At 36.5% G+C, this 24,480-nt stretch overlaps 1 protein-coding gene across 1 annotated transcript in view; it reads right to left on the bottom strand.

The window, feature by feature from the left end:
• The window catches only part of LOC134853360 (flotillin-2a-like), a 424,983-nt gene that overhangs the window by 304,033 nt on the left and 96,470 nt on the right, over positions 1 to 24,480 (bottom strand). The window lies entirely within an intron of this gene.

Genomic DNA, 24,480 nt, shown 5'->3' with positions numbered 1-24,480 from the left:
TGAATAGTAAAGTTTGCCTACAACCACAATGATCTCAATCAACCGTAAGGAGTATGTTAATGTTAATTACGTAAATAGATTACGCAAAAACAGCCATTTCGTAAATACAGACACCTGTATAAAGCCAGATAAATAGAGCCATTTCAAATGTTCCGAGTACTCAAGATTGTACTTAAGGACTCGCCTGTTCCCTTGACGGAAAGTCTTTCGAAGAAAACAAATGAAAAATTGGTAGAAAAGTTTACTAATTGACTGGTTTATTTACGTTTTTCTTGTCTTTTTTCTGGGACAACTTGAAAAACTAGTCGTAAACAAGCGACAGCTATGAGCTCTGTAAAAAAAAACATTTTCCTTATACACCTACCCTGAGCTTCAAGCCCACCCCCGACAGAGAAGGAAGCTGATAAGCAGAAAGCTCGATGATAAAACATTAACAGATGAATAAAGATTGCCGCTTTTATGGACAAGATAGCACCGATTTCGACACCTGGCTATAAAAAATTGTCAGTTAAGAACCCAAAAAAGCCAAAATAAATGCCCCAAACCCGAATAAAAACTTTTTTAAAACTGAGTTCGAGGTATACAAAGCTATCATGTCTTTTCAAAATGGTTCGAGCACCGGTCCGGACAAAGTTGTTAAACTTTTAAAGACCTTAGTATTTAATCAAATGGACATGCGGGGCTGATTTTTGAAATCACTAACTAAGCTCCTAAACCTCATTGGAGAAGGAAAAAAACCAAACTACTAAGACCTTTCCTTTCTTTCTAAGAGCAAAACTGAGCGCTCTTATAAATTCTATCGGCAACACGCTCAGAAACATCGCCTCAAATGCACAGGAGACAAAACTCTCTCCGAGCGAGAATTTTTCTGGGAGTTGTCAGGTGGGATGGAGAACTAAACGAGGCGTTGAAATTGCTGCACACTCCTTTAGAAACTTAATAGAACGTAATGACAACCCGAAGTTCTGTTGTATTAACACTGGATTTACGGAAAGCATTTAACTAGCTTAATGGGGAAAGTATGTTGAATCAAGTTTTATTCGAATCACCTGGTGCAGCACAAATACCATTGCGCTTACAGTAAACAGAGTTACTTTTGCATGGAAATTTCATCATGTCAGAGGTCGGAACACAACAAAGTAACCACAAGATTTAACCCCTGTTTACAGAAAGAAATACCCCTGAAATACAGATTTAACCCCTGAAAGAATACAGACGGATGTGAAAAAAGCTTGAAACCAAAACAAAACGTTTCGTATTTCAAAAACCTTATTCTAGCCGACGACTATGAGATAGTGTTGAGTCCTTAAAACCATACTGAAATCGAAAAACATTTACGGCTTGAGCCTAAGCACACAAAGCAAAGCTAGTTACCGACCGACTACAAGTAATCAGTACACTCCAATATTGGGTCAATTTCAAAAAGTATAGCCAAAAACAAAACTCAAATCAAATGCTAAACTTGTAGTCTTCGGCTACCCAAAATAGCTGAGCTGGAAACTAACTTCAAAGTTCTTGACAAGCTGCATGCACATTATGGTTTTGACCTCCTCAAAAAGTTGTTTCAGCATGCCTAAACTCCTGTAGTTTTTTTCCTAAAAATCCCGTTTTTTGCAAAATGATTTTCTGAAATGAGACAATCGAATTTTAAAAATCATTCTGCGAGGTGGTTAATGTATAAATCAACAATACCAAAAAGGTGATGACAAACCTATTTACCTTGTACAACCCCTCGTTCGTTACACAGTAAAATTGACGCTTGTTTGAGGAGGGGAAAACTGAAAAGGAGACGAAAAGTAGTGCGGAAATACGCGCGACGAGTTAACACTGCAAACTCGATTGCAGAAAAATTTTGGTTTTCTAAATCGAAAATGCGCATGTGTAATTCGAAACAATAACAAAGCAAAAACACATCACATAAAAAGAATTGAGGTCATTGGGTTCTTTTAAATAAATTTTAGAGGTCAACTGTGAGTGGCTATTTCTCACTATGTGGATGAGAACCAAAATTGTTTGTAAAATTCTATAGATCATTGAACGATGTGTCATTTGAATTAGTTTATTATTATAACCTTGAGGATGCACTTAGTTGCAAAAACGTCCGAGATTTTGTTTTTAACATAGAGGCGAAGTTGCACTTCGCATACACAAGCAAAAATATGACCGATAACGCTAATGGGAATAACAGAATTAGTAAAACCTTGAGTCTACATAATTGCTAAGTGACGCAAGCCAATTATGACACATTAGCATCACAAATCAATTTTTTTTTAAAAAAATAACAAACATTCCTCAATTTATAGAGCGAACACATTTAAACTAGAATACCGGAAAGTTAGTTAAAAATATCCGAACCTGCCCAGGTTCGAACCCTCTTATTTTGTTGCGGATCTTCTTCCCTACCTCTACGCTACAGATCCATGATACATTGAAGCTAAAGTGCTATAGAGAGTTGCATAAAGTTCGGACAGACATTATCTGTCTAGAAAGAGCATCTGAAAGAGCAACTGTCTAGAAACCATCGGAAATTAAAACTGAAATAAACATAACGTCGAAAGTTCATAAAGCATAGTTTCGCTCAAAACCTATAACATCGGCGGCCACTTGCATCCGAAGCGTCGAATAAAAAACCTTGAAACAAGAAAGTTATTGCTCAGGGTGGCTAATGTTTTCTGCGATTAGTTTCCAATTTTTCCCTTTAGTTTTTTTTCCGCGGCCTAATCTGTTTTTTTTTGCTGTTGAAAATAACTCTAATTTCTATTTTTATCTAATTTTGATAACTGTTCTATAGTAAAATCTGGATGTTCATCGCATTATTTAAAAGTTAGGCTAGCATAATCATCGGATAATCGACAATCTCGCATTTGGAATTTGGTCTGAAAAAAATCAAGGTTGTTCGGCTTCAGATTTTGCATGCAAAAAAGCGTCCAAAAAGAACTGATTGCTCATTTTATTTAATTCTGTCGGTCCGAACTTTTTGCTACTAATAATATTTGTAAAATTATAGTCTGTGTTAATATCCTTAGCATTGGCTGTACTTAATAGCTGGTTATTGATCAAAATGAACACATTTTGTCGCAATAATATTTGCTTTGCAACAAAATTTGCGACTTAGGTTGTAAAAAAAGAGAGTTATAGTGTATGAGTTATAGCTTTGCTTGCGTAAACAACACTTTCTTAACATTTGACAGTTTGCCGGAAGCCTATGGGTGTATTCTTTGAGCATTTAATGCAAGAAAATACCGAAAACCAAGCACTGCAATAAAAAAAAGTAACTGTTCTGTTGGTTATGAATTTCTCGTATCTTTTAAAATTGTTGTGTTGCTCTTTAGACAGATAACTAAAATCAATTTGAAAGAGTAGCATTTATTTTTGCGCTGGTTGATTTAAAAGCATATAACAAAAATGCAAAAAAATAATAATAACAGAGGATTTATGAATAAAACCCAACGGTTCGCTTAAAACTGACATTCGACCAGAATGGCGCGAAAACGCATGGCAACATCGAATTTTTTATTGGGACATTCGAATGGGAAGATTGGCAGTTTTAATAGATTAACTGTGCTAATCGTACAATTTGACGAATCCGCAAATCGTACAATTTGTCAAAGAAAAGACAAAATAAAATTCGTTCTGAGATAAAGACGTCACGAACTTGACATTTCGCAGTAACCAAAAATGAGCGAAAACCAGAACGACGATTTTCGCTAGCTGAAACTCCATTCTTACAACTTTTACCTTCCGGTTAAGTCCTGAATTGAATTAATAACATCCAAATTCGTTTTCAGATAATGAGAAGCTAGGAGTTGAGGGAAAGGGTTGATCCATCTCCGATGGATATGATGATTTTCAACTACTGAACAAAAACAATAGTAATATAATAAATAAGTAATAGCCATGTTTTTAGGATGTAACTATTTTGCATGTAAATAAATTAATATGCGCGTTCTGGCCGATAGCCAAAAACAGTAATGATTTTGTCGACCCGATGTTGAAAGGACCACACAAAAACTGGCTTTGGCAGACACGGTTAAAGGCATGTAGAGCTGTGTTTAGACGCTAGCCAGTCGTTTCATAACCTAGCTTTATTTTCTGTCGATATGTACTTCCGAGCGAATGTTACAAACCCAGTCATTTCAGTATTCAAAGCTTAGGTTTCAGTTATACGCATAAGTTTCTTCAGCTCTCTACAGTTGTTGCATTCGCCTGTATCTGATTCGTTGAGGCGAGATTTGAAAATCTCGTGTACATTCCTAGAAGTCTGCTTTTGCATTCTGGGTGAAGCAATATGTTACATTTGAAGTATCGTTGTATAGATTAGCAAGACAACATGCCCGAAACCAGAAACCCGACTCGCATTTCATCAGACGCGTTTCCAAGGTCAGTGATGATTACTTGTCTTCTCCAATCGATGTCAACTTTTCCAGCTAGTATTTTTGCAAACAGCTGTACAACATGAAGCTCTTGGTAAAGAGACAGAGGAAGAATGTTAAGTTTTACGATTTGGTTTTATAGGAGATATGGCTATTGCTTGTCATGATAATCCACGAGATCGCTTTCTGCTGCACAATTTCTATAAGACTTAAGTCACCTTTTGATGGTTTCCGGATGGCTCAGCTGTAGCTCAGAATTGATACAACGTAACAGATATAAGCGTTTTTTTTTTGGTCGCCAAAGTTGCCTTTGAGAGATTCCTTTTGAGTGCGAAGAGAGCTTTTACGGCTTTTTCAGCCCTCTTTTCTGCGTGTTGCGTGCAAGAGAGCGTGTCGGGTATCAAGATGCCCAGATCTTTCATTACTTCAGTGGTTTCGAAGCTGTAGTTGGGGAGTGCAATCGTAGCTGATCCTTTGATAGAGAGGATTTTGTTTTTCTTCAGGATCCTTGACATGCAGTTTTCCTCGCACCACTTCCAACGTCTCCTATCATCTATGTTGAGAGTTAAAGGATTGTCTCCAACAATTTTGTAGCCGTCTGCATAACAAATGTTGAGGACATGACACACAACGGTAGATCATTTATGAAGACAAGGAAGAAAAGCGGCCCGACTATAGAGCCCTGGAGAACGCCGCTGAAGAGTTCCAGCTCTCCGGAAAATTGTATCATTAAGCCTCACTGTTTGCTTCCGGTTCGAGAGATAGTTGTGTATCAGAGATAAACAATTTCCTCCAATTCTAGAAGTCGATAATTTCTCCATAAGGATTCCGTGCGAGACCTGGTCAAATGCCTTTTGAAAGTCCAAGTAGAAGGTGGTGAGGTAGTTGCAGTTTGGCAAATCTAGGCAGCTAAAATCTCGTGTAGATACTCAATTAGGTTTGTTATCGTCGTTCGTGTAGGTCTATTACCGAGTTGGTCTGGTGTTAGGGTTGGGTAGACAGTTGGGGCCAGTTTCTCAGATATTAGTTTCTCAAGCAGTTTTGACAATGCTAAGAGCAGTCTGATCGACTTGTAATTTTATATGCCTTGTTTATCCCCGTCTTTGAAAAATGGTGGGATTTCGCTGATCCTCAATTTTGTTGGAAATGTCGCTATAATTGCAAGTGATTTTGGTAGTGACTTTGAGAGGTTTTTCAGAAGAACATTACCAATCTTGTCTGGTCCATTGGCCTTATTTACGTCTAGCTTGTTATGAGCATCTTCTATTTCATAGATAGTGATATTGAAACTGTTCAGAAAAACCTTACTTTGTCGTTCTGTTTTTCCCAAAGTTGACGTTTTGGGTGAAAACTGATTAAAAATATGTGTTAAGCAATTCAAATTTTTGAGCGTCTATATTGGCTATTTTTGGATCTAGTAAGATCTCTGAAGGGATCGTGCTGAATTTGGTGGTCGATTGCAGATATGGTTGAATTTCGCTAATTTTCCCATTCTCAAAAAGCATTTTTTTTTCGGTTGAGATACTGGTCATTTTGAAGGGACAGTGTTAGCTCAGTTCGCAGATTTTTAATTTTACCTTCGTTCGATGAGGTAGGTTTTCGCTGAGTTTTTAGTTGAAGAGTATTTAGATTTTTGATGAGGTTGAAAGGATCGTTTCCCACCCAAAGAGCTAGTTCAGACCTGTGTTTTGTAGTGATTGGTAGTAATTTCTGTAGTATTTGGTGTAACCACTGGTACCAATGATCGAGCATCAGTTCAACGTTCCTCAAGCAATATGGTTGGAAGGGGTGTTGAGAATGAATTTATTCAATTCTTCCCAGTTTGCCTTCTTGCAAGCGAAAATGGCAGAATCTAGTTTTTGTTTGATGGCTGGGGTCTTTTATGAACAAGTCGACTGGTCGGAACTGAATAAACTTCTCAGACGATTGTCAAGTTTTACGCTAGTGACAAAAAGCGGTTTGTTACTAAGGAGAATGTCTAGTGATTTCCATCAGTTTTTTTTAGTTGTTGGAAGTTTGACTCACAGAGTTCGTCGAGGATTGGCTGCTCATCTAGAGAAGTTGTAATCATTGACGGCCAGTGTGTACAGTTAAATTTTATATCTTCCACTATATACGAACAAGTAGCACTATGTCCAAATTGCTTACGCCTCAGGAATTTTAGGAGTACGACTGGATATGAGATATACCATGTGTAGAAACTGATTGAAGGAGCGCTGTAGTTGCAGCATATTATAATGGGCTTGTTCAGGGATATGACTGTATTTGGCGTCATATTTAAGGACGTCTCTTAAGAAAAGCAGCTGGTGGGATGATGCGACCTAACCTGCGTAATTTTTGCAAGCTTATTCCTACTTTCTATCCACTGAGTGAATCAGAGTGTGAGATATTATGGGAGATGAAAAAAGGCCAAAATACCAGGCTTTAGAAACGAGGATTTTGCAATACCTCGGGAGAAAGTGGATAGCATCTTAGCATCAGACACTACAAATAGTTTCAAAGTGAAATTATCAAGAACTTTCATGAGGAAGGAAAAGGAACAATAGAGGAGTCAAATGTGTATATCTAGTGGAATGGATTTCGCCTACTTCTAAAAAAATTATGGGCTAAGATCTGATCGATGTGGAGTTAACCATTGGGACCTTGTATGCGCAAGTAAAAATAGCAAGCACTGGTAGTGCGTTGGTTTTTGAGGACCCAACGGGAATAGAACAAGTGCGAAAGTGGGGGAACAGGAGTTTCGAACTTGATTCGGTAAAGTACATAAACGTTGCGAAAACAACTGAAGGAGCAGTATTTTCCTTAGCAAAGTTTTCGAACTCAAGTAGCGCTTTGCTCTTGGCAACAAAGAACAGTAGTTACCTATCAGGGCGAATTGAAAGTTCCAGAAAAAAAAGAGGTCGTTTGCTGTTGAAGTTTTAAGGGATCAAACCATAATTTAGGGAGAGTCGTGAAAAAAAGCCACCTTTTTGCGTTTATTACATCTGAGGAAACCACATTTGATTATTTGTCAGCAAATTTTGTGGATTAACCACTGAAGATTTAAAATGAAGTGAACTAGATACGTTTTCACTTGGGAATTTTTACCAAATGAAAACATACTGCGTGTTCTGGAAAAGCACGAAGATGACATTATTTGGCATTTAGCAAAAAAACGGAAGCTGGTAAATTTTTAAATACGAAAAAAAAAATTGCCTCGTGAGTAACACTCTGAAAATGAGGGGGTTTATTGTACATACATAAATGTGCAAAAACCCAGGTCAAATTCGCCGAAAAATACTTCTGCACAGAAGAAGTACCGGTGGAAGTTACAAATAGTGGCAGCGAGTTGCGCATAAGATTTATGGACCCAATCAGCGGAGTAATTTATCGGAATTATACTCTCACGCTGTGCAATAAAGTATATCCCAATGCTTTTGAATTAGGTAATGGTTCCTTAGTTTCAAATGCAAAACAACTGAAACTGATACGCACGCCAAAAAGAATTAGAGAAACCGGCAAAAAATATGCAATTTTGAGCTCCTTTGATATTAGCGATGGAAGTCTTTTCGCGGATAAAAATTTGACAGACAGTCAGTTGTCAAAACTAATGAAACATAGTCGGAAGACTAAAACAGGAATGGAGGTCTTCCTGGGACAAAACGGATAATATGCTCATAATCAATTGCACCATTTGGTTTATAAGTTCCATTAAACAGCTGGTTATAATTTCCATGGTTTGAAAAAAATGGAAACAGAGATGCTCCGTTATTGGGTAATAGCTAGAATAGTCGCAATCACTATGCCAACAGTAAATCTTCTATGTAAAATCTTAGGATTAATAAAGTTTTAATAAAGGATGGGACCAATAAGGAAGCGGTATTCCAGCCGTTAAACCCGTTGGGGATGTTTTATAGACACTTGAGGAGAAATTCCAGACGTAGATACAGACAGGAAAAAAGAAAAACAATGTTCGGTAAGGGAAACAAACGTGCAATGCACAGGGCAACAGGATGATGTTTTTATAAAGCAGGAAGTAAGTCACATAAACACAGCATCTTTAAACGAGTAAAATTAGGACATATTTGAGTGCAATTAAAACAAAACACGGGCTACTTTTGGGATTAGGAATAAAAGAAATGAAAACAAAATGTTACCGGTGGGATAAAAGAAATGAAAGCACAGTGTAGACTGTGGGATTAAGAAAATTATATATATATATATATATATGGTTTTTAGGAAACCCAGAGGAACCAGAAGTCGGGATTTTGTTTTTTTTTCTGCCGGAAATGTTTGAAGTTAAGGAGGTGGTGCGGCTTAATGTATTCAGGGAAGTAAGCATCAATACTAAATAAAGAACTGTGGCGCCACTCCAGCAACCCCAACCAACAATTATTGTGAATCGGGCGCCAATTTTTTGCGAGGAGATGATCCACCTCAAGGGTCAGATAAGTAAAGCGGAGAGGTATTTAGATAACAGCGAGAAGCTGAGGGTGATAAGCCTGCAATTCTGGGAGCAACTGAGACGCTCTCAAATTGAGGTTAACAACGGGATTGAGAAACTCCTGCAAAAGGAGGGAGCCATTGAAGAGAAGAAATTATAAGTTAAAGCTCTCGAAATAGAGAAGGACTCGCTGGAGAGCGAGTTTAAGAAGAAAATAACTAAAAGGCAGAAGGAAGGGAAGAAGCTTCACGCTAAATTGAAGGCAGAAACTTTTGCAAAAAAATTACTCTAGAAGAGAGTGCTTCTACATGACGCACAGATATCTTTTTCCGCCCCTCCGAGCCTCTTTGATATTTTATTGTTGCCGGAACTAGCGCCGACTGAAACAGTGGATAGGCATTTTAAGAGTCTTTGCCATCTTGGCCACCCAGACAAAGGCGGAAGGGAAGAATAACTCAACCCTTTTTTCATTCCGAGAAAGTAACTTGTAAATTTAAAGAATCATTTTGAGGAAGACAAAAAACAGATGAATCGACAAATGTTGATTTACCATCGAGATAAAAACTTCAAAACTGTTACAAAGTCGAAAAACTAAACATACACTCAGAGCCAAAAAAAACTAACTACAAGCATGTTTTAAAAAGTACAGTCGAAAATCGGTTATTGTAACTGAGGACTTCAAACGAATTTGCTCCAAGTTATATTTTCATGAGATTTCACACCTTTATCTTCAGGGTATAGATTATGGAAAAATTTTTTAACTTCACCGTAAGTGTATTGTATGCAGAGCGTTTTTTAATACATTATTTAGTGTTTTATAGCAATCCGTTATTGAACATATCTCATGAAGAAATTTTTCTTTGAATGCAGTTTTGTTTCTGCAATTTCAAAGTTTGAAAAGCAATGATTTGAAAACTAGCACTTCGGAAACTTTCGGAAAAGAAAAAAACGTCATATCTAAGAAACCAAAAAGGCGTTGAGCAGTCATATTTTGAATCCAGACAAAAATTTTTTTAAAACGAGAGAACACCCCTCTGTAGGTTTGCGAATTTCAAATTTCGAAATTTTTTTCTCCCATTGATTTTCTTAAAACATTTTTGAAAATATTGGAAAAACGTCATATCTCGGAAGCCAAAAACATTTGAGCAAACACCTTTGACGGGAGGATTTGAAAAATTCAAAACTACATCGACATCATCGGACTGCAGCGTTAGAAACTTTAAATTTTATGGAATTTTTAAAAATATTTTCTGAAAAAATCGTTAAATATCATATCTCGGATCAATGAGATTTGTGCAGTCACACTTTGGAACAAGAATTGCAATTTTTTTAAAACTTTTTTGTAAAAAATGTTACAAACTTTATATCTCGAAGGCTAAAATGATCTGCGCAGTCACAATGTGACGCAAGATTCGGGAATCCTGAAAGAACATCGACAGCGCCCGATTTTAAGGGTTGTGAATTTCAATTTTAGTCAAGTTTTAATATCATTTCTTTGTAAATTTACAAGAACTTTTTTGTCTCGTAAACTAAAAAAATTTTCGGTATTCATATTTGGAGGCAAAATTAGCAACCTCAAGGGTAACCCACAGAGCATGCCACTTTTGGGTTGCTAATTTCTAAATTGGTCAAAAAATACTGAAGTCGAGCTACAACAGAAAAAGTTGTTAAATACTGCAATAAAACATACAGCTTAAACGTGCAAAAACTCTTTCGTTAAAATGCAAAAATAATGCTTTGAAAAAACTTAACCATGGCGAGATAAGGATGCCCGCATTTGAATAATAATTAGCGTGCAACGTACTTCCGGTGCTTCAAATTTTTGACAAAATTGCATATAATAAAAAAAAGATCTGCATCCTTTGAGTGTACTCTATCAGCGTCCAATTACACAGTTGATAATTTTAAAAATAATTAACTTCAGTTTTATGAAATTTTTTTTAAACAATAAAAGACGTCGTATCTGATGAAACTTCAAAGATATGAACAGTCATGTTTGGAGGCAAGATTAGCAAAACCTGAGAGTAATCTGACCGCCCTCAACAACAGGGTTAAGAATGTCAAAATTTAGGAAAATATACCTAAATTTATGTTTTCTGAATTTTTTTTAAAAACAAAATCACAAAAAAAACGTAATAACTGGAAAAGCACCAGATTCGAGCAGTCATATTTGAAGACAAAAATTGAGAAACCTGAGGTACCCTCTCACAGAGGCGGATTTAGGGGCGGGCGGGGGGGAATGGAGATGCCCTCCCTCAAGAATTTGACCCTAACAAATACCAAGGGATCCCCCCTTTGAACGATTTAGTTTTTTTTTTCAAAGGGCGCCTTTGGTGCCGGTGTCTTTGACCTTTTTATCAAAGAAAATTTTGAGGTGTGAAAATTCAAGGTGTGAAAATGCGTCTTTTTTTAGGCTTCAAATTGGACTCATTTTTGGACTCGAGGCAGGTACCTGCTAACAGGTACCTGTCAACCTGCCTCGTTCGCAGTATATATACCCCGTTCAAAACTACCTAGCTCATTCTAAAATCTTCTTCGCTGGACTTCACTCTGCACTCTGGTCTGGACCCTTGACTTCAACTTCAACCTTCCAGATGTCAAAGCGGACTGCTCCCAAGGACTCCAAGGCTTCTGGCTTCAAGACGCTCAAGGGTTTCTTCACCAGTGGACCCAAGAAGTCACCACCTTCATCCACTGCAACCACTCCTGAGCCTGACAATCCTGGATCAACCACTCCTGAGACGCCCATACCTGGACCTTCAACGCTCTTAGAGCCATTGGCTCCTTTAGCCACCATTAACGATGAATCTCTTCCATCACTTAGTTCTATATCTCCGCTCTCTGAGGAAGTTCTACGCTCTCCATCCTACATTGACGTCGGTATCTACAACTTCAGCTCACTGGACATGGACAGGGACATCAAGTTTGCACTGCTGGACACTCCCAACAAACCTCCACTGCAAGTTTGGCCATACGAACTTGTGACCAAAAAGGGAAAACAAGAAAAGCGAACTCTTGGCCCCCAGCACCCGGAAAGATACCAGTTTCTGACCTCCTCCATGATCCAAGAGGGACTCTACTGTCGCTTCTGCTTCTGCCTTGTCTCAGTCAATGGATCACATCCGGGACTTGCGTCACCTCTTTCAACAATGGCGCGATGGTGAAGGCAGTGGCCGCTACGAAAAAGTCCCTCTGATGCCGCAAAGTTGGGGGATATTCAAATAGAGGGTAGAAGAGGCAGACCTCCTATAGCATCAACGGCTTATGTTCACTTCAGACAGACCGTTTACTTGCCCTTTCTTGACTTTGTCCTGATGGATCTCAAGGAACGCTTCGTTGGAGCAGCTTCTTCTTGTGTCCAAGTGTGCAAGCCGCTACCCCGTTAGATAAGTTAGAAGGATGCAAAGGAGGAAGATTTTGATGATCTGGTCCAGTTATACGAAGGAGTACTTCCAGATGGTGACTTCCTCAGCGAGTTCGAAGTTTGGAAAAACATGTGGCGCTTGCCCCTGTACACCGATAACCCAGAAACCTTCACAGCTGCACTCAGAGTGTGTCACAAAGCCACAATGCCAGTAATTTCTACTTTGCTCTAGATTAGTGCTACCTTCCCAGTGACGGTATGCACTGCTGAGCGCTCTTTTTCGAGCATGAAACTACAAAAAAGTTACCTCTGCTCCAACATGAAGGAGGACCGACTCTCAAAATTAACGCTAATTTGCATCCACAAAGATGTAGAAATCAAGGTCAAAGAGGTCATCGACAGATTTGACGTGAAAAATCAAAGACTCAATTTTGTTTAATTTTGTTTATTTTCTCATTGTAAATATATCATTGTTTTCGTCAAAACTTTTCTCAATCCGCACCCCTCAAGAAAATCCTAGAACCACCCCTGCCCTCTCAGTTACCAACTACAGGGTTAAGAACTTCACATTATGGAAAAAAAATAAGTTAGTATTTTGAAAATGTATGAAAATTTCACAAAATACGCCATATCTCGAAAACTAAAATAGTTTCAGCAGTCATTTTTTTTCTGCAGTCAAATATTTTCTCTACTTAAGAATACTCTCAGTTCTGGGTTCCTCGGTACACGTACTCAAGTTCTGACAAAGTTTATTAAGAAAAATTTCAGTGCTAGGGTCGGCGGCACCCTGAACTTCAAGAACTGGTGGTTGAAAAATATATCCAACTAATTAAATTTCTATATTTGTCAGATTTCCGATCTTCCGCAGCGGTGCTGGAAAAAGAAATCGAAGCTGCGCATTTTCTACTAGGGGCTAGGGAGTCAACTACAGTCACATCACACAGGAGCTGTCTAACTACAGCTCATGGGACGAGCGTCAAACCGTCTGGTCGATTCTGATTTGTCCTGTGGACGTGTCGAGGCTCTAAAACAAAAAGAATGTAAGTGGAGATTTTGTTCAAATTTTATTTCGTTCAACAAAAAGATTTTGTTCAACAAAAAGAAATTTTGTTCTATGCGGGCATTCAAATCTGAATGCCTGGAGAAACTCCCTGCACTTTTGAGACAAGATAAGCCAAGCTATTCATCATCGGTTACATCTTTTCCGCAAACGAGTCTAAGTTTTTTCATAAATTTCTGAAGCTGCAGGGAGTCCAATTGCAGTTCTTGGCTACTGATCTGATAATTTCAATCTGAAGTTGTACACGGTGTGACATTCAACCATTGCGATCCGAGTTTATCTTGGTAAGCATTGAATCTTTTTACATCAGTAGCTTATAGTTTCAAAATCGTTTGAGAAATTTTGATATCAAAACTGGACTCCGTCTAGGTTTTTTGGATGTTGTTTTCCGGAGCTACTCAACGTTCTGCTGAACCAAACCAAATTTCTCATGCATCATCATTTGTTCCATCCTCGTGCTCCAAACCAAAAATTCCAATTAAGGCAGCTTTCGCTCGTACTGCTGAAGCTTAAAAAACAGGTAAAGCTAGTAGGCAAGCGGAAAAAACACCCAAGCAACCTTTGGCTGATAGGAGAACTAGTTACAAAAACTTGCTATCATTAGTTATTACATTTTATACCCTACATAAAGATTTCTATTTTTCGATCGTTTTTTTTTTCCAAAAACTCTTTTTTTCAAAAAACAAGGACTTGTACGCAAAATTTTAAGAGCTTCAGCATATTGAAGCAGTGTTTTAGGAGATAAAAGCCATAATGTGCTTCCAGCTTATCATTAACCTCCGAACATTTTTCCAGTTTTGCTATTTTATCGGTTAGCAGTTTTTTGCGACAAGAATCGTCTATGAGGGAGCCCAAGATTAATAATGTAATGTACTGCGTCCTTGTGGTTTGTCTGAAAGCTCGCGTTTTTCTGTGCTTAGGCCTACGCCACAACTTTTTTCCGTTTTAAAAGTCTCATAGCATTATCTTAAAGTCGACGGCTAGGTTTCCGTCATCTAATCCGTCGAGCTGGACAACAGACCCTAGACCAAGGCCTCAGAGCGAAAGCTGCAAACAACAAGGCATGGCGGAGTTACCATTCACAATAACGTTGACCTTCTCAGACACTACGTTCGTGACCGTCTTGTTTTGTTTTTCTAGCAGGTCGGGCTCCAGTTTAAAAAAACCAAAAAAAAAACAAAAAAAAACAACAACTTGCGTAGGCTGAGGCAATTTTGCAGCAGAATCGAGAGGTGAGCATCCAGTTCTTTCAAGTTGCCACAAAGTCCTCCCAATTCTACTGTGTTCTCTTCAAGCAGCGAATCAAGAGCGCTTCCTCCAACTGCCGCTCCCAGAATAACGAGCTCAGAGAGGATGATACGGGAAATAAGATTACTGAAATTCTTCAAAATATCTGCTTTAACGTTAGCTCTTTGTCTTTGGAAATATCAACTCGCACTTAGTGTTTTTCACTTCTAAGCCAAAAGACGCACTGGCATCCAAAATCTTTTTCCAGGTAGTCAAAACAGTTTCAGCGCGATCAGCTAAACTCTCATCTTCTAGATATCAAACATTGAACCAAGACACTGGAGAGGTGATTAAAGCCATATGGGAATAAAAAAAAGAGCGGGTGTCCTTCTGGATTGCCCTGCTGTGCGCCTTGTTCAGAGAGCGATACATTGGATCCAAAGATCAAGTAACTCTTACGGGAATAGGCAGGCACACTGAGTGAAATAAAAGTCTAAGAAGGAAATGGTGTGTCTTAGAAGGAAATAAAAGGGTCAATTACGCAATCGTGATTTACGCAATCGTGATCGATCAAAGGGTAATATGCAATTGTGCATCGTGAGGTTTAAAACAGTTAAATTTTTACGAAATGATCATTGATCATAAAATTATCTTAAGACATTTGAAAAAATAAAACATTCTACAAAATCAACCAAGGATAGGTTTCCAGATTTCAAATTTGCGCTGTATCAATTAACTTAGTTTTCTGAGACATTTTATTATTTGTATGTTATAATTTTTTCAATTTTAAATTTAATTTTTCTAATTTTTCTCATTTCCGATTTGGAAATATTTCAATTTTGTATTCCGACTTCTGAAATATGATTTAAGTGCCAAACAGTCTTGAGCTCATCGAGCGTGTGTTAGTAGTTTGGCGTTGATTTTAGCTTGTTCTATAACCTTTCATTACATTTCCACAATCGAGCCCTCAGTTCCACACTGCCTTAGACTTAGATGCTGTCCTTGGTGTGAGTCTTGTTTTCGGTTTTCGTCTATTCTAATTATTAGATGTTGAACCATTTGGCTAAGAAGATAGAACTTCGCTTCTAAAAAACGGTGGACTGCGCCTTCTGTTTTGTTTATAATGGAGTGAGGTGCAACTCTTAAATTCTGAACAATACAAAAACGAAGCTTATACAATAATTTTTCATCTTTTCAACCATAGTCAAAAATTTTTGGAACTTCATCAATTAATGAAAATTAAGGTAAATCGGGAAGGAAAGTGAAGGGAATCAATGGCTGGGAATCAAATCTTCAAGATTGAGAAAACAAAACTTTCACAGGAACATAAAAAGACCTGATAAGATTCTAAGGGACTATCATAAATTTATATTAGGCTGTTCCCTTAGCTGAACAACAAAAGCAAATCCTTCAAAAGTAGTTTAATTTATAGTAGATCCGAGCACACAGGCGAAGTTTGCGATCTGCATTCCGAGGAAGGTTCTCTGCTCAAAATAACTACCTGCACGGGATTTCGCGGTACATATGCTCAAGTTAAAACAAAGGCTACTGAAGAGAATATTACTGCAAGGGCTTACGCACCATGAACATCAAAACTTTTTTTGGTTTAACAGTAAATCGATCGTTTGATTTTTTAATTTTTTTTCTGTTTCGCGTTATTTCGACTCTAATACTGCTTTTCCGAGGTTATAAAACCCAGCCTTTGCTTATTTTACAAGGGGCTATTGAGGCGAATATCGTTGAATCCCCAAAAGAGCAGCCTGTTAACAGCACATGAGGAAACGTCAAACAATTTGGTCACTTCTGATCTGTACTTTAGAGGTGTCGTGGCTCTAAAACAGAACAAGTTAGAGTGAAATTGAAGTTTTTTTAAGGAGTGCACAAAAAATTTAAATCCTAAAGTTTGCTTCAACATTTTCAGACTTGCTATCTATCTTCGGATACAAATTTTCGTTGACACATCTATGCAAATCACGTATTTTTGAACATAAGCAGAGTCCAATTCTCAGCAGCTGATTTCACAGGGAATAAGATTCAAAGATTGTGATCAGAACTTCTAGAATTGTTTTTACGTCAAAAAATTCTAGTTTCAAAATCGTTTAAAAAATTTGATACGTTTCGTGCAAATGTAGTGGTCTTTTTTTTGAGTTGCATCAAGTTTTGCTGAATTGAGGAATCGAGTCGAGGTCATAATGCATTGTTATATGTTCCCTCCTCGTGCTCAAAAACTTCGCTTGAGGTGGCTTTCTCTCCTACTGCTCAGACTACAAAGCGGGTTAGGCTAGAAGGCGAGTGAAACTAATACCCAATCCAACCTTTGCTGCATCCATCAGATGAATTGCAGCAAAGCAAACAATTTTTTGAAACCTGAACACCATAAAACTACCCTCGAAAATTTTTTCCAGTTCGGTTTCTTTGTCCTTGAGCATTTCCTTCCAAAAAATTCGCCTGTTGGGAACCTCTGCATTAATTAATTATTTGATTTGCTTTTCAATTTAAGCATACATTTTGAAAATGACCTTTAATCCTAAAGAATTGCGTACTTGTGATTGGTCATAGAAAACATCAATTGATAATTTATTTGCATGCTTGGACTATGATTACAAGAGCAGCCATTTACCATAAACCTTTTTTTTGCACTGGGAACAATTTTTTTGGCAATACTACAACAATCTTTTCGGGTAAGGTGGAGAAAAATTCAGGCTGTCGTGTAACTGATCATTTAACAGCACTGTTTTTAAATTATTGAAAGACGAGCTGCCCTTGGTAGCACAAAGAAAAACCGGGATTTATAGCTAAAAATTGTTTTCAAATTGTTTTGTGGCACCCAGTTCAACCCAACGAAAAAATTGAAAACAAAAGATTTGCGTGAAATTTAAGAAATACATTAACAGAAATCATAAAATATATACAAAAAAATCAAATCATCAAAGTATCATAAAAAAAACTGGAAAAAATATTGAGAAGCTCTCTGAAATTTATTTTGAATCACTGAAGTTCTCACTGAATTACTCCTTGAAGTTCCCGTCATCCAAAACAATGTTTTCGGCTACTTGGAAATGAATTTATCCGATTGTTTGGCTCTTTGACACGCCTTGATATGAATCCACAACTCAATTATTATCTGAACCAAAAACAGAAAACAAATTCAATTAAAAAAAACAAATTATACAAAATTCCCAATCAGAGTGGAAAAAAGTTGACATCACGAATTTTTTTAAACAATGCGTAAGAAGTGTAGGATTTTGTTTAAAAAAAACTTCGCAAATAAAAAATCCTAAAAAACAACAAACAATGAAGCCCACTCAATGAACTCTCCGAAAGACAAGATAGACCGCGTTCCAACGAAGCAGATAGGTTTTTACAGCTTTAGAAGGTATTGATATGTCAAAAGGCATAAAAATTATCCCGGGCATCCAAAGAACCAATTTTTTTTAGTAGTTTATCAAAAATCTTTTCTAAGGTCAGAAAAAAAACCAAGTGAGTCGTTGTATTAGCTCCAATCAACAAATAGGGCCTCTCTTAAATCTCAAACAATATTTGAAGGGTGGGTTGAAAAAAACGGATGAAAATGGTTAAATCAACAATTTTATAACAGGACCTTTTAATAGACACGCTCCGGTTGAGCCAAAAAACAAAAATCAGAAAAATCAATAGAGCCAAAAAAATAGAAATTTGTTTTTAAAAAGTAGGATTTAAAGTAAGTTTATCACCAAAAATAAACAAAATTAATCATTTAAACTCAGATTTAAAAAAAGGACAATTAGAAAGATTAAAAAGAACATAGGATCAAAAAATGTAATTGAGGAAGTCAATTTAAAATATATTAACTCCGATTTCTATAGGCCGGCGCATTTTATCTTTATGGTAAAGTTTATTTTAAAAAAATACTTTTTACTTTATTGTATTGTATGTGGAGCGTTTTTAATACATTATAATCCTGTATATCAATCCATATTGTAACAGATCTCATGAAGAAAGATGTTTCTGTGAATGTAGTATTGTATCGCTGCGTGTTGCTGAGTTTTTTGTTTGAAGATTTTCTGTCAGCTGATGGTTTGTGTATTGGGTACTCTTGTTTCTTATATGCTGGCAATAGGTTTTTTCAAATTGTCTTTTCCAGCAGTGGAAAGCTAGTTTGCAATTCAGGAAAAGTTTTTTCTGCAATTTTTTGTACCTGAATGAGGCAAACTCCTAAAAACACGCGGATAACAAAACTTCCGTTAACAACGACTTTTTATGGCGAGTGCAAAACCACAGAGCCTCATTTCTGGGTAATGAAAACAGTTTATACTTGTTTGCCCTGCTAATAAGCTACAAAATAGATAGTTGTTATTTGGGCAAATTCATCACCAATTTGGATTTCTCCTATTCAAACACTTGAAAAGTTTTTTTTTCAAGTGTAAAACAAAAGCTCTAAAGGTATTTTCTATAGGTACTTGGTTTGTGTATACTTTGATTTAGACAACAAAAAGACGTGACTTTTTGTTTGCGCATTTTCTCTGGCTAATTAAACACCATCTTTTTAAAAAAAGTAAAATCATGATGTGCATTCAGCTTGTCAATAACCTCGAAAAATATTTTTAGCTCAATTTTTTTTGTCCTTGAGCAATTCTATCTAAACTTATTTTGATTTGATTTTAGTGTGGAACAAGTGTTGAGTTAGACTTTAAATGCCTTGTACTGCTTTATTGTGGTTAATCATAGAAAGCATCGGCTGGTTTTTAATTGGCACACTCGGACCTCGTCAACAACAAACGGCTTAGAAATATAAGCGCTCTGTAAACATTTTTTTGGGCTCTTTATACATGTTTTTTGACAACACTAGAACACATTATTTAAGTTGTGGAGGAGAAAAATTTCATGCTCTCGTGTAATGACCAATGAAGAGCGCTGTAAATGAATTATTTGAAACAGTTGAGCGGTCACTGCGCACACAATAATTAAAACAAAACGGTTTATTGCCAACTTTCTTTTAAATCGTTTTCGTCGTAGCAAAATTGCTCAACTCAAGTCGAACCAACGATAATGTTCAAAAAAAACTTTGGCAATTGAAAACTACGAAATCAAGTAACAAAGAAAGAAACATCACAAAAAAAATTAAAAGAAGAACTGTATTTAAAAATATAACAAAAAGAAACGCTCAGTAACTTAGTTTGTGGTTCAAATTATTTTGAGGATCAATGAATATTCAAAAGAAACTATTTTTTTTTAAATTGATAATGCACAAATTTTCGAAAACGTTTGTAATTCATGCCTTAATTTCCTCCTAAATCTCTAGGTTTCCTGAAAATATCACACTTTCGATTACCCGGATTTGCATTTTTTCTCGGCTATCCAGTTGTTCGATTCCTTGACACGCCTTAAAATGAAGCCACCACGCTGATTTTATCTCAGAAAACAAATTATAAAAAAAACAGAATGGATTATATTCCACATCGGAGTTTGAAAAATTTGCATTAATTAGAGAAAAATTCTTAAAAACAACAAAAATGCAGACTTAATTAAAAGAAAACTCCAAAAACAAAAGCAAGACAGCAAAAACCCACAAAAAACTAATTCGCCAAAACGAACTCACTAACTTCTCAGAAAAGCAAGCTACACCGTTTTGCGAAGATTGTGAAAGGTGATTCTTCGTTTTAAGAAATACTAATTTTTCCAAAAGGTTGCAGGAAAACTTATCCCTGGCTTCCAAGTATCTATTTTTGGATAGTTTTATTTAAAAAATCATTTCTTAGGTCAGAAAGTAAGCTAGGTGAGTCGCTGTATTAGCTTGAAGTGACAGCCAGAGCCTCTGTCAAGCGATTATGTGAAACAAACGGACTTTAAAATATTGGATTTTATAGGACTGAAAGGTGATTCATCGTTTTAAGAAAAACGAATTTTTCAAAAAGGTTGCAAGAAAACTTATCCCTGGCTTCCTAGCATCTATTTTTGGAGAATTTTATTTTAAAAAATCATTTCTTAGGTCAGAAAGTAAGCTAGGTGAGTCGCTGTATTAGCTTGAAGTGACAGCCAGAGCCTCTGTCAAGCGAGTATGTGAAACAAATGGACTTTATAATATTGGATTTTATAGGACTGAAAGGTGATTCATCGTTTTAAGAGGTACTAATTTTTCAAAACGCTTGCAAGAAAACGTATCCCTGGCTTCCAAGCATCTATTTTTGGAGAGTTTAAAAAAAATCATTTTATTAGGTCAGAAAGTAAGCCAGGTGAGTCGCTGTATTAGCTTGAAGTGACAGCCAGAGCGAGTATGTGAAACAAATGGACTTTATAAACATATGCCAACAAACGTTTCGTTCGAACCAGTTACTGACATCACACCGGGAGAAGTTAACAAAATTGAACGCAAAACCAGCAAGTGTCCCGTACCGAACTTTTCTCACAATTTGACGTCTGATCATACATTTTTCCGACAATAGTTGTTTTCCAGTTCTGAACATATCTGTTTCACATGTGATCACATCTGCAAATATTGCCGTTTGCAGATTATACCTGGTCAGACATGATTATACCTGGGTCAGACATGATTATACCTGGGTCAGACATGATTATACCTGGTTTGACATGACTATACCTGGCCAGAAATGACGTATTTTCTCTACAGAAAAAAAAACCTTTTTTTTGTTCGATATTATCCATTTCTATTCTGAAAAACAAAAAAAAAAGACTTTTTTTATAAGTTCAAATTTTTGAAGAGAATTTCAAGTTTTGTTGCGTGTCTTGTTTTGTCGCGTGTCAAAAAATATTAGTTAAACAAGGATCATTTTTTTAATACAATGGGAAATTCAAAGTAAATCCATACATTAAATTATAATTTTTATTGAAAAAAAACTATTAGGCATGCATATTTGTTTTTCGAAACTTTTTATAAATTGTCAAGTGCTTCTACCATATCTAGTGCTTAAACCATATTTTGAGTTCAATTTCAGATTTGAAACCTGTTTTTTCTTTCAGTAATTGCGTCTATAATTGGTCAGTTGATAATTTGAGTTTTGACCCACGGAGTTTTTAAAAAGCATTTTTGATCTAGGTAAGATCATGTATTATCAGGTATGATCATGTCTGGTCCAGGTATGATCATGTCTGGTCTAGGTATGATCATGTCTGATCCAGGTATGATCACGTAAAATCAGATCTGAAGCATGCCTGGGACAGGCCTGATCATACCTGGGCAAGACCTGATCATACCTGATTTTTTCCACAGTTATCATATCTGTATATGTCTGATTCAGACATGTACAGCGAAAAAAGAGACATGCCACAGGACTGATACAGATTTGAATTTAGCTACAATTTTGGGCCTGGGGTTCTATTCAGGCCAAGTTCTATTTAGTAGCATTGCTTTTGATATACAAAAGTTTGGTTAGGCTATGGAAGCCACACTTGCATTCATCAAACACAAAGACAAAAAGTTCAAACCCGTTCTGATGCAAAAGATTCCCGAAGCTTACATTCCCCGAGTTGACAAAAATGCTTATCATACAATTTTCTTCCATGAAAAAAATGCTTATCATACTCTTTCATACAATTTCATAGAGCAAAAGTAAGTGTATGAAAATAGCAAAATAAGCATTTTTTCCAGAATATGAGATTGTATGATAAGCATTTTTCTTCTTTGGACGTCAAACCGGGCCCGTAGAAGCACTAAAAATTTTATGTCCAGATAAAGAGAAAAAACAATGGACAGAACGTTAAAGACGGCAAGTATCTAGCAAAGTCTAAGGCGTCAAAGTACAGATTTAAAGGGGGAAGTGTCTAATTTGGTTCCTTGAAAAAGTCAGAGATCTTCAGGAAAAATGATTATTCGAACATGCCATTTGGTTTTGCTCGTCAAACTGCGAGTTTTTAAAATATTCTCACCACAAAGCAGCCTGGCTTTATATGTGGATTTTTATCCTGAAAATTGTGCAAGGAAGTCCAGAAGAGGTTTCTATTGCTCAAAAAGTTACATCCAAATCTAATATTTACTCTGGAAAAAGCAAATAAAAAATTAGTAGCTTCGTTGTATGAATTTTAATTGAACTTGGATTGAGGTAAAACATAGTCTATGCTATGGATGATAACAAAAGAAACTGATGCAGGAATATTGATTAATATTAGAAAATTTATTCCACTCCATAATGAGAAAAACATCAGAGAAGTTACACTTCAGCAATTCAACGTGAATGAAATATGAGCAAAAGTTCAGCAAGGGTTCAACAACCAGGTTTTAATGATTTTACAGACACATCACTAAAACTTGTAGTTCAGTAGTTCAGTATAAAACTTGTAGAAGAACTTGTAGAAGAACTTGTTAAACTACAAGAAATTACAAGTGTTTTACTAAAACTCATGACGCGGATATAATTCCATATAAGTTTGTCAGACGGTTCAACATCTTATGACTAGGTTAGAAGAACACCAAAAGCAGGACTCACTGTAGGACAACTTTTGTGTTAATGTTAATGATGGGAGGTTGTAGATCAGGCTACCACTACATAAAAAACTTATGGCTCATATTTTCAAATTTGGAACGAGAGACTGAGGCAGTTTATAAACGCGCCATGAAAATGGAAGCAGAAAACAGACCCTCAATTTTTAGCTCAACATTGAAACTTTAGCTGAAAAAAAAATAACTCAAATTGTAAATGAGAAATGTTTAACATATGGCAAAAACCACAAAAAATCGAAAGTTTATAATAAGTGAATTGAGAAGGTTAAGTTCGATAATTTTTTGAAATTTTATTTCGAACTCTTTTAAAAAACCTTTGGAAAATAATTTACCTTCACCAGCATTTAAGAAAAGTGAAAACAAATCGATTATAATGGATTTTTTGGACTAAAAATGGGATAAAATTGGGACAAAATTGGACTAAAAATGGATTTAAATCCATTTTTTCTCGCCAAAACAAAATGCATTATATTTCATTTTGAATCCATTATAATGGATTTTATAATAAGCAGGAAATCACAAAAAAATGAAATTTTTCCACTTCATTTTTGTTTCGCGCGTCGTGCAAAATTTTGCAAGAATTTCAGCATCTATCAATTGAGTGATGCGGAAACTTTGCTAAGCGAGTGTACGGACTGGCCTAATGCATTTCAAAACCTAAACTCAAATTGCAAAAAGATTCCGTTGAGCTCTCCCCCCTCAACGTTTGCCCCTTTGCTCCCCTCCCCCCACTGAACCCCCCCCCCCCCAACTGAACACCCCGCCCGAAACCCCCCCCCCCACCTGAACCCACAGAACCCACATACCCCCCACCTGAACCTACATACCCCCCCCCACCTTAAACCACACCCCATTTAAACCCACCCCCCATCTGATCACGTTAGGTTGGGGGGGGGAGAGGGGGGTTGATTCTAAATGGGCAAATGCTACGGGGGTTAATGTTGAGTAATATAAAAAAGTAACAAAAATATCAAAGTTAGGTAAAAAAAAAATCCATTGAGCAACTAGTAACAAACGTAACCAACTATAATTTAAAACGTAGAAAATACTTTGTGCTTTGAAATTCGCGTTCAGTAAAGTGAAAAAAAATCAATATTAGTTTAGTTTCATTGTCAGTGTCCACAAAAGTGAAAAAAAAATCGATTATAATGTATGAAAAAAGGATTTTGTTGCCTCGAGAAATAGTAATGTTATAATCCATTTTTAATTGATTATAATCGATTTAATTTCACTTTTGTGGACAATGACAAGGAAACTCAGTTATAATCAATTTTTATTCATGGAACTCCAATGCGGGCAGCTACGCGGTCAAGACTTTTTTTGGGCTAGCTGGTTATTTGGATCCATGATACGCCTTAAATCGAAGGCAATATGCTGGGGTTTTTTTAGCCAAAAAAACAGAACAGCCCTTATTCCAAATCTGAATCTGAGTTAATGAATCTAAACTAACATCTAAAAAAAGAGACATATTCAAAAAACTTCCGAAAATGAAAGAAAACACAAAAAATCCGCGAGTTAAAAAAGCCATGAAAACGGATTCGGTGGATTCTCAGAAAGACACGATAGACCTTAAATCTAATGAAAACTTCAAATTTCAGG

Source organism: Symsagittifera roscoffensis, chromosome 8, assembly GCF_963678635.1.
Source record: "Symsagittifera roscoffensis chromosome 8, txSymRosc1.1, whole genome shotgun sequence".
Classification (NCBI taxonomy): Eukaryota; Metazoa; Xenacoelomorpha; order Acoela; family Convolutidae; genus Symsagittifera; species Symsagittifera roscoffensis.
This window is presented reverse-complemented; position numbering and strand designations above follow the sequence as displayed.